Raw genomic sequence first — 16042 nt, forward strand, 5'->3', positions numbered from 1 at the left:
ACATCTCAAAACTCGCTCTCTCTCTTTTCCTGCTCTCTCTCTCTCTCTCGCCGTCACTCCTAAAACTTCCCCTGTTTTTTTTGTTTTTTTTGTTGCTCATAAGCAGAGAGTGCTTGCTAGCGCTAACGTGACGAAACTATTGAGGGAAAAACGCCGCGTATATCTTGTTTATCATGACTCTGGTTTTACGTGGCCTATCGACACAATTTAAAACTGGTATATATCACCTTGTTGCTTTGTCTTGAAGTGGTCACGTGATTGACTTACCACGACTACTTTATTCTTCCTCAGTCAAACAGCAGCACTCGATTGTTTTGCCCCCTGAGCACCAGGTGTTGTGCTAGACAGTGATCGTGATTACCGTCCGCGGGAGCGCGCAGCTGCTTAAAGCTGTAGCGTCCAGATTACTTACAGCTACTTCCTGCAGCTGATATAAGATGCTGTAAGCTGAACACAGCTTCAACCGTCTGTTTGATGAAAAATAGTAACGGACCGCGTTTTCTTGTTAGTAACTGTAACGCCGTTGTAACGATAGGAATAGTAATTAGTTAGATTACTCGTTACTGAAAAAAGTAACGCCGTTAGTAACGCCGTTACTTGTAACGCCGTTATTCCCATCACTGAAAACGACTAACGCGTTCCTGATTTTGGCATACTAACTAGTTACCGTGCTCGTTACCACAATAATAACGTAGTTACTGTAACGTGTTACTTAATAACGCGTTAGTCCCAACACTGCTTATATCCAGGTTCTTCCTTTTTGCTGCCATCCTCCTCCTTGCAGGCTTGCCGCTGCTAAAACTAAACAGAGCTCCCTGAAAGGTACAGCCAGTCACATTGGCCATATTTGTCACATGAGGTAGGACTCCAGTAGAGAACGTAATTTAAGTCTTTCTGCACCGCTGGGTGAATGAGACGTTGACAGATTGTTTTTTTCTTTCTATCGGGTTTATTTTTCTTTACTCAAAGAGATCATATTATTGGTGGGAACGATTCAATAATGGCTGGATGTTGGTGGGGACATGTCCCTTCCGTCCATGCCAAATCTACGCCCTTGGGGGACAGTTCCAGGTTCAGGTCTGAAGGGTCACTTCACTGTGATGGCCTGCAGTTTCACACAGACCTTCCTTCTTTAGGCCTCATTCTTTTATCTAACATCCAGTTCATGTATTTGGACAGTCTCTCCTGAACTCCACACATCAGTGTAGAAATAACTGTGGTTGACATGCAGCGGCTCTCACACAAAGTACTCAAATTATAAGCATTCCACAGTGATTGGACTCAGCTGCTGTGGTTGGTGTTTAGAACCAGTGAACATGAAGCAGTCAAGACTTTAAGTTCAAGTTCCTACATCACTATGATTTCTCCATAACAGTCTCCAGCTGCCCCAAACAAAAAGTCATGTGACTGAAAGGAAGGTGTGGCCTGTTAGCAGCCCATAAAAACAGCTGATTCTGTGCACTCAAGCTCAGAACTTTCTTTCTCCAAGACTGCAGCAACCTCACGACTGAACCACTAACACCTGCTGAGCAAACAGGATCAGCCGCACCTCTCTGCAGGTCTGCTTTGTCACTCTATTGCACATACACTAACCAATGAAAACACTTCATTTAAAGGGTTTTTACATCCGGATTTAAACCGTTAAAGACACGAACTGATGAAGTTTAACGAAGTGTGTGTGCGTGTGTGTGTGTGTGTATGCGTGTGTGTGTGTGTGTGTGTGTGCAGTCTGATGCTGTTTCATGCATAAATGAACAACCACGCTGACAGGGATTCACAAACGACTGAATGACTTCATAACTGGATCAACGTGCATTAAACACAGGAACAAATAGGAAACTAAATGGACAAAAGTAAATGAAGTTGGGAGTTAATAGAAAGGCAAACAAATACAAAATCAAAGCATAAAAGCAGTTAAACTTTGAATATATTCATGTATAATTTCCTTTATTTCAAACGTTATTTTTAGTGCCTGTACTTTAATCACAAATTAATTTATCTGTAATTACATCATTTATTGATTGTCTTGTAGTTTTACTAAAGTTCCTGTTGGTGTTCTTACTTGTCTTATCCTGAAAGTGTGCAGACACATGTGGGCTGGCTCGCTTGCACATGGATTTGTTTAGTTTTCAGGCTTTTCGTTGAGCGAGGGACTGAAGATGCTGACGCAGCAGGATGGATCTGCCAGCTGTCATTTTGATTTTTCTGTCACTTTGACTTTTTATTTGTAATTCAGTTTCATTTGAGTTAGTTTCCAGAGTGGATTTTCTTGTTGCAGGTTAGTTTTTATTGTTTGAAAACTTTTAACTGCAGTGTTGTAACTATTATTGTATGCAGGGCGTACGTCCTGCGCCACATTTAGAGCAATCAGCACAGGTGATGCTATGAGGACAGAACTGTTGGAAGCAGTGACTCAGAGTCTCTTACAGACATCCAGAGTCTGAATGAACACATGAATGAAAGCCTCACCAGCCAATATCACAGCAAAGCATCAAACAGACACGCACGTCCACTGTGTCCACTTCACGCTTTGCCTCTCCACAGTGTGAAATGGACACGTGTGCAGAAGTAGCAGTGATGTGCACGCCCGGCTCCCGTGTCAGTAACGTCTGTTTGAACCCTTCCCAGTGATTCTTCTCCTGCTGGCTTTAAACATAATACTTAGACTAAGAGCATTTCCTCTGCAACTGTTTCAGTTATTTTTCATTTTTTCAAGTTTATTTTAGTGAACTAAAACGTTTTTATAATATCATAAAACTGAAATGGTTTGGCAGCATCTGACAGCTTCCTGATGAAGCTACGAGACTTTTTTGAGAGCGAACAAAGACACGCAGCTCTCGTCTCGTTTGTCCTGTAAGTGTTTGGTGCTGCAGGATTTACATCGAGGCCTGCCTCGATGCTCTTGGCTTCACTGCTTTGTCTCTACTGGACGACCTCCTCTGTTCGGCCCCATGACCCCGTCACACCTGACCTCTCACCACCTTACAGAGCTCGCAGAGACCTGCCTGAAGACAGCAGAGACCAAGCTGATCAAGTTCTGAATGCTGTCAAAGATTCTCTGTCTCTGTTTAAAGACGTGATGGAAAATATTAACCCTGATAAGGTGGTAGGTGTAATCAAAAGCCTTTCAAACTTCGCTAGCCTGGCGCCTGGCATTGGAGGTGTGGTCTCCTCTGTCATCAGCATGGTCCTAGTCTTCATCCCACAGGACGACCCAGTGCTGAAGGCAGTGAAGGAAGGCTTCGCTGAAGTAAACAGGAAGATGGATTCACTCTCCATCCAGATCTCTGACCTGGCAACAGACGTAGAGTGGTTCAGCTACATCAGCGTCTACTCTCAAGATGAACTCCGCATCCTCAACGCCTGGAGGAAGTTCAACGAGTTTCGAGAGAGTGGCGAGCTGATGCGAGGTGAGGACAAACAGCGACTGGCACAGATATTCACCAACTACTATGAGAACACGGGAGCTGAGACCGGTATGATCAACCTTTACCATTACCTGACAGTCACCAGCACGTCTCTGAGCGGAAACATCAACGAACTGCTGAAGAGAAAGTTTAAATGTGACACGAGTCAGATCGGAAAATACAACTTGTATTTAAGCAGCCTGCTGTAGAAGGGGATGCTAATCAACCAGTTCTACTGGAAACTCCTGGGTTTAAACACAGCAGCCAAAGAAGCTGAACACACGCAGATGTTCAAGAAAGTCTCTGAAGCTCAGATTTCAGCTGTACAGTTCTGTCTGACCAACTATGAGCAGTTCATGAAGAATGACGTGATAGAGACCGCCAAAGCTCTCAGTGCTAATAACAAGCAAGCCATCGCTGTTCAGGTGAAGACGGTTCTGGATCAGAAGTACAACTGGTACAGCTGGGTGGTGATGGTATATGACACAGATACAGACTGGACATATGCCTTTTATAATATGACAAAGATCCTTGTGGACAGTGTCACTGTGGCTGTGGGCTACACTCTGAAAGAAGAGCAGGACACTAAAGCAGCAGCAGTGGTAAAGGAGCTGGAGTTGTATAAGCCAGAGCCATATTACTCACATATGCCAGAAACAGACTGCGATCAAATCCCACAGAATATTTTAACCTGCAACCGCGAGGTCGATGGAGTTTCTGTAGGTCAGTTTTTAAAGGTGATGCACAGCATCAGGTTTGAGTGGGACGACTTAGTGGAAGTCCCAGCAGCCATGACGTCCTTCAGATGTTGGAGGGATGATTGGCTTCCATCTCGCTTCAGTAAAATCTGCTTCCATTACTCCCGGTCACTTGCCGTCTGCCATCCTGATACGTGTCTGAACGGGGGACAGTGCAAGAGGCTGCTGGACTCCAACCAACACCTGTGTGACTGCCCTGACAGTTACCTGGGAGACAGGTGTGAACACAAGATGAACACCACTGTGCCGCCAATAGATGTAGGGTTTACTGTGCAGAGAGCTCCGCCGTCACCGCCGAACTAAATCTGGAGGATCGGCGTGCACTCATTAAAAACCAAATTACTGTGAAGTTCACAGGAAACTCTGTAGCTCATCAAAAAAGCATCAGTAGAATAACGCAAAAATGATTTTGTTCAAGAATGAAATGCGCTGACACAGCAGTCGACTGCAAACATGACAACAAACAGACAGGACCAGCTGAGGTATCTGTGATCAGGCACGTGTAAGGCAGTCATGCTTTAACGATGTATTCGTTATGTTTTCTTTGTGCTTGCCATGAAAATAATTAACTATGTGACCACAAATAAAGACAGTGTGAACCTGGACTGTGTCTGATTCTTAAAATATCTCAAACCATGGCTGTGGTTGGGGATGGGATCCACTGGGAACTCCTTCTCCTTCATGCGTCCGCTGAAGCTTCACGGGTCAGAGTAACGTCGTGAAGTCATTCTGGAAGCTGCAAAAAACGGTGAAAATCTTTCATCTTTGGTTTGACAGCATTTTAGTAGAGAAAGTCAGATGGCTTGAACATGAATTGAGCTGGAGTTTGGGAAGGCCTCAGAGGGGCCGGGCTGACCTCCGTGTCCTAATGACAAGTAAAAGAACTGAAAAAGGAGCAGGGAGGGTGGGGCAGGAAAACGAACAGCTTGTAGGGCCGGCGATGTCATCTATAGACAGAGGACACGTTAGGAGGTGCAGTCCTGCTCCTCAAATTCAAATAATTTATCTCCAACTAATGCTGTCAAATAAAAGACATCATGTCCTCTTCATGCAGCTGATAACAGTCAGTGTGAAACAGAAGCTGTGCTGCTCTACGATCAGCTGTAAGGAGCAGCATACAGGCAGAATGCCGAGGAGGAAACATGCAACGACACACGTACAGGTAACATGGTGGCTCCGCCTTTGGACTTTTTTCCTCAGTTGGTTTAGATTTGGCTACAGATATGCTTAAAGTGTGATCAGCATTAAGTGCAGACATACATGACTGTTTCATGTTGGGTGGTGCTGAGCTGTGAATCTGAGGGCAGCTGGGGACAACACCGGGACAAATGAGTCGCTAGAGCTGCAAACGTGAGACGACAGCTCAGGTCTGCAGGTCTGCAGTCCTGCCTCATTCACCTGCAGGAAAACTGTAAAAAAAAGTTAGTGTTCATTGCATTTCAGTTAATTTCTCTCAGTGGGTGTGGGCTGCACAGTCTCTGTGGCAGACGTTACTCATTAACAATGATTCAGACTGCTTTGTAACCTCCACATTAACCCTTTCAGGCACAGTGGTCACTACAGCTATTCAAAGGCTGTTTGCTGGTATTTGTGTGCACTTGTATTGGTGTTGATGGTATACTTGCACATAAACCAGTACATTGGACACTGGTGTGTCACTCCATACCCTGCCACCTGCTGGTTGTGCATGAATTATGACAACCTCAATCAGGATTTTTTTCTTAAGTATTTTTATTCATCTTTTCAGGCATAATCCTGATTGAGGTTGTCATAATTCATGCATGACAGGGTTAAAAACAAACTCTGCTCCAAAGGTGAATATTTTTCTAAACATTTTGTTAAGATCAGCAGCAGTCACCACATAAACCCGATAATATCTCACTGCAGTCAGAGCTGCAGAGCCAGCGTCTGTACTGACATGAACATGGCTGTTCATCCTTTAACTGATACAGGTGTACTTTAACATTACTTTACTGAGTCTGTCCACTAAGCTCAGGGAAACTTTGCACTTTTGCACAAAAACAAGATTCAGTTTGCTTTTAAATAAAAGTATAAAATTAATCTATGAAAAACTCAATAAGCATACTTTCCTGTGAGAATAATCGGTGCAGTTTGCGCTGTAACTAAGTTTAAGAATATCATCCACCCACTGTTACCATCTTGGAGGCCCGTTCTCACTCCCGAGGCGTAACATCCTGACGTTTTGTCACGTCCCGCGGCATTCCTGAGGAACGCGAAAGGTGACCTTCCGCGTTCTTATGGTACGTGCCGGGTTCCAGCCCTGTATTGCAGCCCTAAACCTAACCTTATCCCTAAGCCTAACTATTACCGCAGAAGCACTAGCTGGTAGTCAGGCCGTACGCGTGTCCTTGTGCAGTTGAACATAATCCACAAAGTCCGCTTGTAGTTGAAAAACAAACAGGCACATTTATTTCCACAGTCTTGAAACACAATAATCCGTTTGTATGTTCATGTACACTGCAAACACGGTAAGAAAACTGTTTGACTCCACAGCCAGTTAGAGCCCCGTTACTCCACACTCTAGCTCGTGCACGCTCCCCCCGTGCACAGTTATCATTAAAGGAACAGTACGTAAAAATGAAATAAGGAAAGAAAATACAATTTAACTGTAAATATTACGCTAAACAAAATTAGAAAGTAGAAACTGAAATTACCCATTATCTTACACTTGTCCTTATCCAAAATAATTCAAATTATTAACAAATATACACTCTGTGCAATCCAAGTAAAGTAAGAGATGGTTAGGCCTTTTTCTTATACATTCCCGGCCCCTAATTGTGCTATAAACTTATAAACAATTATTAACAATTTGGCACAATGATCAAGTTCAACAGTATAGGCATTCAGTCCTTACAACATAATTACTTCTTTCTTCTGATGTCAGAGGTCACCAGTACATGACATACCGTTGGAGTGCAGTCTTTACCACTGACTCATACAGCTTCTAGGAACAGACAGACCTTAGTGATCGGTCTATCCAGTTCACTGGTCTTGGTCTTCACACGAACCCTGCGAACAAGTCCATGTTCATCCGGCATGGCTTGAGTGACTCTACCAATGAGCCAAGAGTTTCTCGGTGCGGTCTCGTCCACGAGCAAAACGATATCTCCAGGCACAAAGTTCCTAGACACCCGTGTCCACTTCTGCCGTGTCTGAAGCTGAGGCAAATACTCTCTCACCCAGCGCTTCCAGAAAAGATCTGCCATATATTGAACTTGCTTCCATCTTCGGCGGGCATAGATGTCCTCCCTCTGGAACAGTCCTGGAGGAAAGGATGGCTTTGCTTTCAAGAGCAGGAGATGATTTGGAGTGAGTGCTTCCAAGTCATTAGGGTCGTTGGAGGGCGTAGTAATAGGCCGACTGTTGAGGATTGCTTCGGTTTCACAAAGAAATGTCTGAAGGCTCTCCTCATCCAGATTCTGAGCTTTAAGGGTGGCACTAAGGATTGTTCTGACCGATTTAATCAAACGTTCCCATACCCCTCCATGGTGAGAAGCAGCTGGAGTGTTAAAGATCCACTTAATGCCCTTTTGCGTCAATGTGCTTTCTATTTTGCAGGTGTTCCACTCTTGAATAGCCTTCGTAAGCTCTCGTTCTGCACCGACAAAATTGGTCCCGTTATCTGAGCGCAGCTCTACCACTTGTCCTCTTCTTGCGATAAATCTGCGAAGAGCATTGATGAAAGAGTCTGTATCCAAAGATGCTGCTACCTCCAAGTGTACAGCTCGAATGGCCAAACAGGTGAAGATTACACCATATCTCTTCACAGTGCTTCTTCCACGTTTGACCTCAAAGGGCCCAAAATAGTCTACTCCTGTCCTCGTGAATGGCGGTTCGTCAGGTGTAACTCTGTTTTGTGGCAAGTCAGCCATCTGTTGTTGCCCGACGATGCCATGCAGTCGTCGACACACAGTGCATTTGGAAAGAACTTTCCTGATAGCGCTGTTTGCTCCGGGAATCCAGAACCTTTGCCGTAGCTTGGACAGGACATGGTTGCGTCCGCTATGACCCACCTCCCTGTGTATTTCTTGTAGAATGAGCTCAGACACCCTTAAGCTCTTGTCCAGAATGACGGGGTGTTTGAACTCTTCTGGCAAGGATGAGCGACTGAGCCTTCCCCCAACTCTCAAGATCCCATCCTGGAGAAGCGGATTGAGCTTGTATATGTGGCTGCTCCTTTTAACAGGCTCACCCTTTTGTAGGGCAGTGATTTCTTCTTGAAATTTTTGTCTTTGGCAGTGGCTTATAATCTCAAGTTCAGCTTCTTTTAAGTCATCCACTGTGAGGTTTTCTTTGCGGTGGCTTAACCTGATGTTTGTCAGGTTTCGACTTTGCTCTCTCTGTGCTTTACTGATGTCTTGTGCAGTGTCAGCAGTCTGTTCTAGCCGTTCTTTGGCTCGAACCAGCAAGATGTTCTTTGCCTTAAGGATCCATGCCACAGCTTTCTTAAGGCGTATCCATGAGGAGTAGTGTTCTATCAACTGCTGCAGTACATCCGTTCCTTTATTTAATGCGAAGGTGCTGATGGACACATCTTTTTTGATCTCCGGGTCTGCTGGGTTAAGAGCTTCTAGATGATCAAGATTCTTTGGCCAACTGGTGTTTGGTGCCGCGAGAAAGTCTGGTCCAGAAATCCAGACATGGTTCTGTAGGAAAAGGCCTACGTTCTGTCCTCTTGAGACACAATCAGCCGGATTGAGATGTGAGTTGATATGTCGCCATTGAGAAGCCACGGACACTTTTAGGATTTGAGAGACTCGGTTGGCGACAAAGGTGCGGAACCTTGTTGTCTCATTGTTTATGTACTTTAGCACCGCTGTACTATCAGTCCAAAACACCGACTCTGCGAGCTGTATTTGTAGCTCTTTCCTTAACATCCTGTCCATTCGTCCTGCCATAGTTGCTGCTGTTAATTCCAGACGTGGAATGGAGGTGTGTTTGAGTGGTGCAACTCTTGCCTTCCCTATAACAAAGGAACAATGGACTTGACCATTCCAGCTTTTCTGTACTAGATAGGTTACAGTACCATAAGCCTCCTCACTAGCATCACAGAAATGATGAAGCTGAGCAAATGAAGTGCCTCCAAAATGTGCTGGCTTGAAAGATCGCTTAACTTCAAACCCCTGGAGTAACTCCAAATCGTTAAGCCATTCATTCCATTGCTGAGCAAGATGTTCTGGCATGACGCTATCCCAGCCAATTTTTAGCCTACAACACTCTTGCAAAATCCTTTTAGCCGGCAGAACCACTGGCGCCAAGATGCCCAGTGGGTCATAGATGGAACTTGCAGTAGAAAGAATGCTCCTCCTTGTGGGCTTTTTCTCTTGAATGGCAATTCGGAATTTGAAGCTATCCGACTGGACACACCACTGTACTCCCAGTGCTCTCTCTATGGGCAGTACATCCTGATCCAAGTCCAGATCTTTAACTTCCTTTGCCCTTTCAGTGTCAGGAATGGATGCCAGCACCACACGGCTGTTGCTTATCCATTTCGTCAACCTGAATCCTCCCGTTTGACAGGCTGCTTTCAGATTGTGGAAAAGCAACACAGCTTCATCCTCAGAGCCAACTGACTTCAGGCAGTCGTCCACGTAAAAGTTCTGCAGTGTAGTTTCAATAGCTGTACTGTCAAACTGGTCCCTGTTGTCCTCAGCACACCGTCTCAGAGCATAGCTGGCACAGCTTGGTGATGACGTTGCGCCAAATAGGTGCACAACCATCTTGTATGCCACCAGAGCTTGGTTAAGGTCACCATTTGGCCACCATAAGAACCTTAAGAGGTCTGTGTCTTCTGGTGGAACCTTTACCTGGTGGAACATGGCTTCCACATCGGCCATGACAGCTACAGGTTCTTGGCGAAATCTTGTGAGAACTCCAATCAGAGTACTGGTAAGGTTTGGCCCTTGAAGAAGTTGCCCATTCAACGTGAACCCCTGGTAGGCAGCTCCACAGTCGAATACAACCCGCATTTTGTGCTTTTTGGGATGGTACACTCCATGGTGTGGAATGTACCAAACCTTTCCATCACTGCGCTCGAGGTCTTTGTCAGGAACCTTCGCGGCATAGCCCTTGGAGATCAGATCCTTCATGAAGGCACTATAGTCCTCGCAAAATGTGGGGTTTTTTAGAAGCCTCTTCTTCAAATTCAATGCACGCTGTTCTGCTAGCACTCGGTTGTTGGGCATTCGAATCTCTTTGTTCTTAAGAGGTAGACCGATGCAGTAATGTCCGTTAACCAGTCTGGCAGAAAGTGTTACACTGTCCATGAATTGGAGATCTTCCCTAGACATCTCCAATTGCTCTTCCTGATTGCATTCAGGAAAGTCATATCTGAGCTGCTGTTTCCACAGGTCATCCAGTTTGGCTACGGATATTCGATTTGATCTGATAGTTACTATTCTGCTCCTTGCAGCTCTGCGATTGCCATCCCGCAGCGGTCCATTCACTGTCCAGCCAAGGCTTGTTTTTACTGCATAGGGTCCGTCGTCTATGCTGTGAATGACTTCCTCTGGCTCCATAGCCCTTGGTACATTAGTTCCGATTAGCAGACCTATTTCTGCATTGATGTAGGGTATTCGCACCCGCTTTAGATAAGGCCATTTGTCCACGTCTGCCTGCAGTGGAATGTTCCTTTTATCAGCTGGGATTGCCTTCTGAGAAAACACTTCCTGCAGCTCAATGAAGTTGCATTTTTCTAGGCTGCTAACCTCTAGGCCTGTAACAAGATGGCTGCTGACCGTTTTCTGTTGCACCATGGTTGTCAACAGTATGTCCATTTTCTTTCCACTGAGATTGAGCTCATTCATTAGCTTTTCGGTACAAAATGTTGCAGTGCTGCCTGGGTCCAAGAAAGCATATGTGATAGCTGCCTTGTCGCCTTTCTTTGCCTTAACTTGGACTGGAACAATAGCAAGGATGCTATCTGCGTCTCCGGCCCCAGTACCAGAACATAGTGTATTAGCTGTCTCTACAAACCCACTGCTCACAGACTGCTTCTCATCATGTTCTGGTGACTCCTCCTTTGGTGCAGGCTTATCCTTGCTCCTGATGTGCGACACAGTTGGATGAGTCAATGAACAGAGCTCACAGTTCAATTTCTCCTCACAAGACCTACTCATATGGCCCTGCTTTAAGCAGCTGAAGCAAAGTCCCTTCTCTCGAAGAAAGTCTAGTTTCTCTTTGTGTAGAGATTTCCTCAGTCTCTTGCATTGTGCCATGGTATGTTCACTGTGGCAAAACAAACATGGCTTGTTGAATGCGGAGGTAGGATTAGTGAGTCCCTTTTTGCCTCCCTTTGCCTCTGCATCGATGCTGCCTGAGTGGTTTACAGGTGTGGCTGTTGTTGTAAAAATGGTCTTGCCACTCTTCCTCCCTAAAGTGACATTTGGTGGAGACTTGGTTGGTGCCTTATTGCTGTCTTTTATATCTCCAAACACTGGGTGTAATGCTACCTTAGCCTGCGTGTTAATAAACTTGACAAGGTCCATAAACTTAGGCTGCCGAGCTTCTGTCTCCTCTATTTCAAAGGCAACACTCCTCCACCTTCCCCTGAGTTTGTACGGTAGCTTATTCACAATGGCACGCATGTTGGCAACATTATCCAACTCCTCCATGTACTCCATGTCTGACATTGCATTGCCACAACTGGTGAGGAATAGTGCCAATGCGCTGAGGGCTTCACCATCTTCTGTCTTTATTGGAGGCCAGCCTAGAGCCTTATTTATGTATGCCACAGAAATCCTGTATTCGTTGCCAAAGTGCTCTTTCAGAAGCCTTTTTGCTTCACAGTAGCCTTTTTCTGGATCCATATGCAGACAACTCCGTATTAGCTCCCTGGGCTGTCCAGAAGTGTATTGCTCCAAGAAGTAAAGACGATCCTTTCTGCTTTCTGTTTTACACTCTACTCCATGCTCAAAGGCTCTGATAAACAGTCTATATTCCAATGGATCCCCACTGAAGATGGAAATGTTCTGAGGAGGTAGAGTAGAAAGTCTTTGTTGCGTTGCAAGGACTTCTGCAATGTCATTCTGTCGTTCCATAACAGCTAACAACGTCTGTGAAGCTTCTACGCCCGCTGAGTGAGAAGAACTGTTGCCTGAAGAACAGTGGCTGTTCTTTGTGATAGCTGGCTGATTTACCTGTACAGAGTTAGCTGATTGAGGCTGGATGATGGGCATCCTGTTTTGCTCACCACCACAATCCTCAGTAGTTGCTCTGGGATGATCAGTCTGTACCACAGCTGGCTGCATCTGGATGGAAGATACTTTGTCATCTCTATGTGACACATCTGAGCCCTCAAACCTCTGCAAAATCTTAAGCTTAGCATCAGCTGCTGCTAAAGCAGTTCGCAATTCAAGCTCTTCCTTCTCAGCCTTAAGTTTAGCTTCTTGCTCCTCCAAAGCTCGCCGTTCCTTTAAAGCTGCTGCCTGTGCCAAGAGTGCAGCCTTCTCCAATTCCGCCTTCAAGCGAGCTGAAGATGCTGAAGATTGACCAGTGCTGCTTTTGGACATTCTAGACTTCCTAGATGCTGCTACTGATATGCTGTCAGTGGGCTGAACACTCTCATCAACCATTTTTGCTTCCTTTGTACGTTGATGGACTTCCTTTATCCAAGCATCCACACTGTCAACAAAGCTTCTCATTGCATCTGCTTTGGGCTCAAACCAATGCTGCTGATCATTATCCATGTCCTCCCTTGACACAGCTTGCTGAAATAGCCCCTTTACAGTTGTATTCAGTTCACAAAACTCTCCAAAGATGTGATTAAATTCTGTAGCCAACTTGGTTTTAACTATTTCCACATTGCCATCATCCTCCATTAACTGCAGCATCTCATTATTTTTCTCTGTTAGCTGACCCAACTTAGCCTTTCTTGAGCCTATTTTCCTTTGTAATGCATCCTCCATCGCCTTAGCTGTAGGCTTCACCTGTCGCTTTTCCACTGTTGCTGAACCTTTATCATCTTCCATGATTCTCCGATTAGCTTGTTCCACTTAGCTGGGAGCTCAATACTATGAGCTCAAAATGTGGTCATAAATATTTTGTACTTGTAAATCAGTTTTGTACTTGTAAATCAGGATTTGTATGTGTAAAAAGAATTTGTGCGTGCGTAAAAAAGATTTGTGCGTGCGTAAAAAAGATTTGTGCGTGCGTAAAAAAGATTTGTGCGTGCGTAAAAAAGATTTGTATGTGTAAAAAAGATTTGTGCGTGCGTAAAAAAGATTTGTGTGTGTGTAAAAAAGATTTGTATGTGTAAAAAGAATTTGTGCGTGCGTAAAAAAGATTTGTATGTGTAAAAAAGATTTGTGTGTGGACTTAGCCAAAAACCCCCCTGCAAGTTACAAGTACGAATTTTGACCCTATTTTTCTTCCTGTCATCTGATTGGTCAATGTCATGTCAATCACAAATGTAACAATCCAATCAGAGAACAGATGGGTTTGGCTGTCGGAGGGGCGCTTTTTTGAACTGCAGGTCCTTGAAGGGTAATACAGTTTGAAGCTGGAGGATCTCTATATAAATATCCGATAGCAGCTAGGTCCCCTTACTTTCAGCAGCTGTTGAAAGGATAAAGTTGTGGTATGTCAATGGTTAGAAATACCATTATTACTTTAGGATTAGTTTAACACAAAGTCAGGGCTGACCCGGGACCATTGCTGTGAGTCACAGTGCGCAGCATAAAGGTCCTTTCACATCGGACGCAGGATGTGCTGCTAATGCTAACTGCTATCTAAAAGCAAAGGATCCAGAATTTGTTGCGCTGGCTGCTGAGCTCTGTGGGTTTTTGCAGCAGCTCTACCTGTACTAGATGCACCTGCTCCTTGTCGTTTCTATCTCTGACTTTATGTCCTCTACAAGAGTTTCTGGTTTTTTTGCTAGTTCTTCAAATGTTCAATAAAAACATGTATGCTAATTCATAACGAAGAAAGCTTTGTAATGAAGACTGTCATTTCCAAAACACTGCCCCCCCCCCGCGGTCCGCAGCGCTGTTGAAAAGGCTGTGGAAGTCCCTGTATTAAGCACGTAGACCTGTGACACAAAAATCACCAAACTCGGACGACCACAGACTGTTTTCCTTCGTGGTGATGAAGGAAAACGCTGGGTTGGCATGTAAAAGGGCATTTATTCCCTTCAAGGACCTGCAGTTCAAAAAAGCGCCCCTCCGACAGCCAAACCCATCTGTTCTCTGATTGGATTGTTACATTTGTGATTGACATGACATTGACCAATCAGATGACAGGAAGAAAAATAGGGTCAAAATTCGTACTTGTAACTTGCAGGGGGGTTTTTGGCTAAGTCCACACACAAATCTTTTTTACACATACAAATCTTTTTTACGCACGCACAAATTCTTTTTACACATACAAATCTTTTTTACACACACACAAATCTTTTTTACGCACGCACAAATCTTTTTTACACATACAAATCTTTTTTACGCACGCACAAATTCTTTTTACACATACAAATCTTTTTTACACACACACAAATCTTTTTTACACATACAAATCTTTTTTACGCACGCATAAATTCTTTTTACACATACAAATCCTGATTTACAAGTACAAAACTGATTTACAAGTACAAAATATTTATGACCACATTTTGAGCCCATACAATACAGCTAACTGCACCAATAGCCTCAGGAAACACGCAAAGGGTAGCTGTTCACATGTAGTTAGCTAGTCGTTAGCGGGTCGTTCGCTGCTAATTAGCATAACACTGTGTTGCCAATATGTCACGTTTCACTCTCCAATCTCCTCCTTATCCACGACTAACTGCACTTACTTTCTGTGCTGAAGGGCTGACTGGTGAATCCTCTCCTCGTATTTCATGTCCCTGTGTTGCAGTTAAATTTCCAATCCAAAGACTGCGGCCGCGAGGAGTCAGTTTTCTTACGAATATTACCGCGGAAGCACTAGCTGGTAGTCAGGCCGTACGCGTGTCCTTGTGCAGTTGAACATAATCCACAAAGTCCGCTTGTAGTTGAAAAACAAACAGGCACATTTATTTCCACAGTCTTGAAACACAATAATCCGTTTGTATGTTCATGTACACTGCAAACACGGTAAGAAAACTGTTTGACTCCACAGCCAGTTAGAGCCCCGTTACTCCACACTCTAGCTCGTGCACGCTCCCCCCGTGCACAGTTATCATTAAAGGAACAGTACGTAAAAATGAAATAAGGAAAGAAAATACAATTTAACTGTAAATATTACGCTAAACAAAATTAGAAAGTAGAAACTGAAATTACCCATTATCTTACACTTGTCCTTATCCAAAATAATTCAAGTTATTAACAAATATACACTCTGTGCAATCCAAGTAAAGTAAGAGATGGTTAGGCCTTTTTCTTATACACTAACCATAACCTTATTTCTAACCTTAACCAGCACTTTAATGACGTGAAATAGTGTTTTCCCAAGCGATTTTAAGGGAAAGAGCAAACATGTGTAGATTGAGTCCAAACGGTTCTCATGTGTCCTCAGTTTTCCGATGTCGTCATGTAGGAACGCGTTGGGTGCCCGAAAACGTAATATGTTGACGATTTGTCACCTAGCGTAAAATGTTACACTTTGGGAGTGAGAACGTGTTGCATCTTCAATGCCCTGTACCAACATAGAGCAGAGCAGCTATCTGAACGCTACTCCAACAGAGGTCGATTATCTTGTTAATAATTTTACCTCCTCACTACGTACGACTCTGGATACTGTAGCTCCTGTGAAAACTAAGGCCTCAAATCCGAAGTACCTGACTCCGTGGTATAATAACGTTAACTAGTAATGACTTCATGAACTTCTTCACAAATAAAATTCTTATCATTAGAGAAAAAATTACCAATAATGCTGTGATTGCAG

The 16042-nt window shown here is 44.2% G+C and overlaps 1 pseudogene; it reads left to right on the forward strand.

Moving 5' to 3' along the window:
* The first annotated feature begins 2857 nt into the window (after positions 1 to 2857).
* Positions 2858 to 4770, forward strand: LOC112846649 (SE-cephalotoxin-like; annotated as a pseudogene).
* The last annotated feature ends 11272 nt before the right edge of the window (positions 4771 to 16042 follow it).

The sequence above is a fragment of the Oreochromis niloticus genome, linkage group LG4, assembly GCF_001858045.2.
Source record: "Oreochromis niloticus isolate F11D_XX linkage group LG4, O_niloticus_UMD_NMBU, whole genome shotgun sequence".
Lineage (NCBI taxonomy): Eukaryota > Metazoa > Chordata > Actinopteri > Cichliformes > Cichlidae > Oreochromis > Oreochromis niloticus.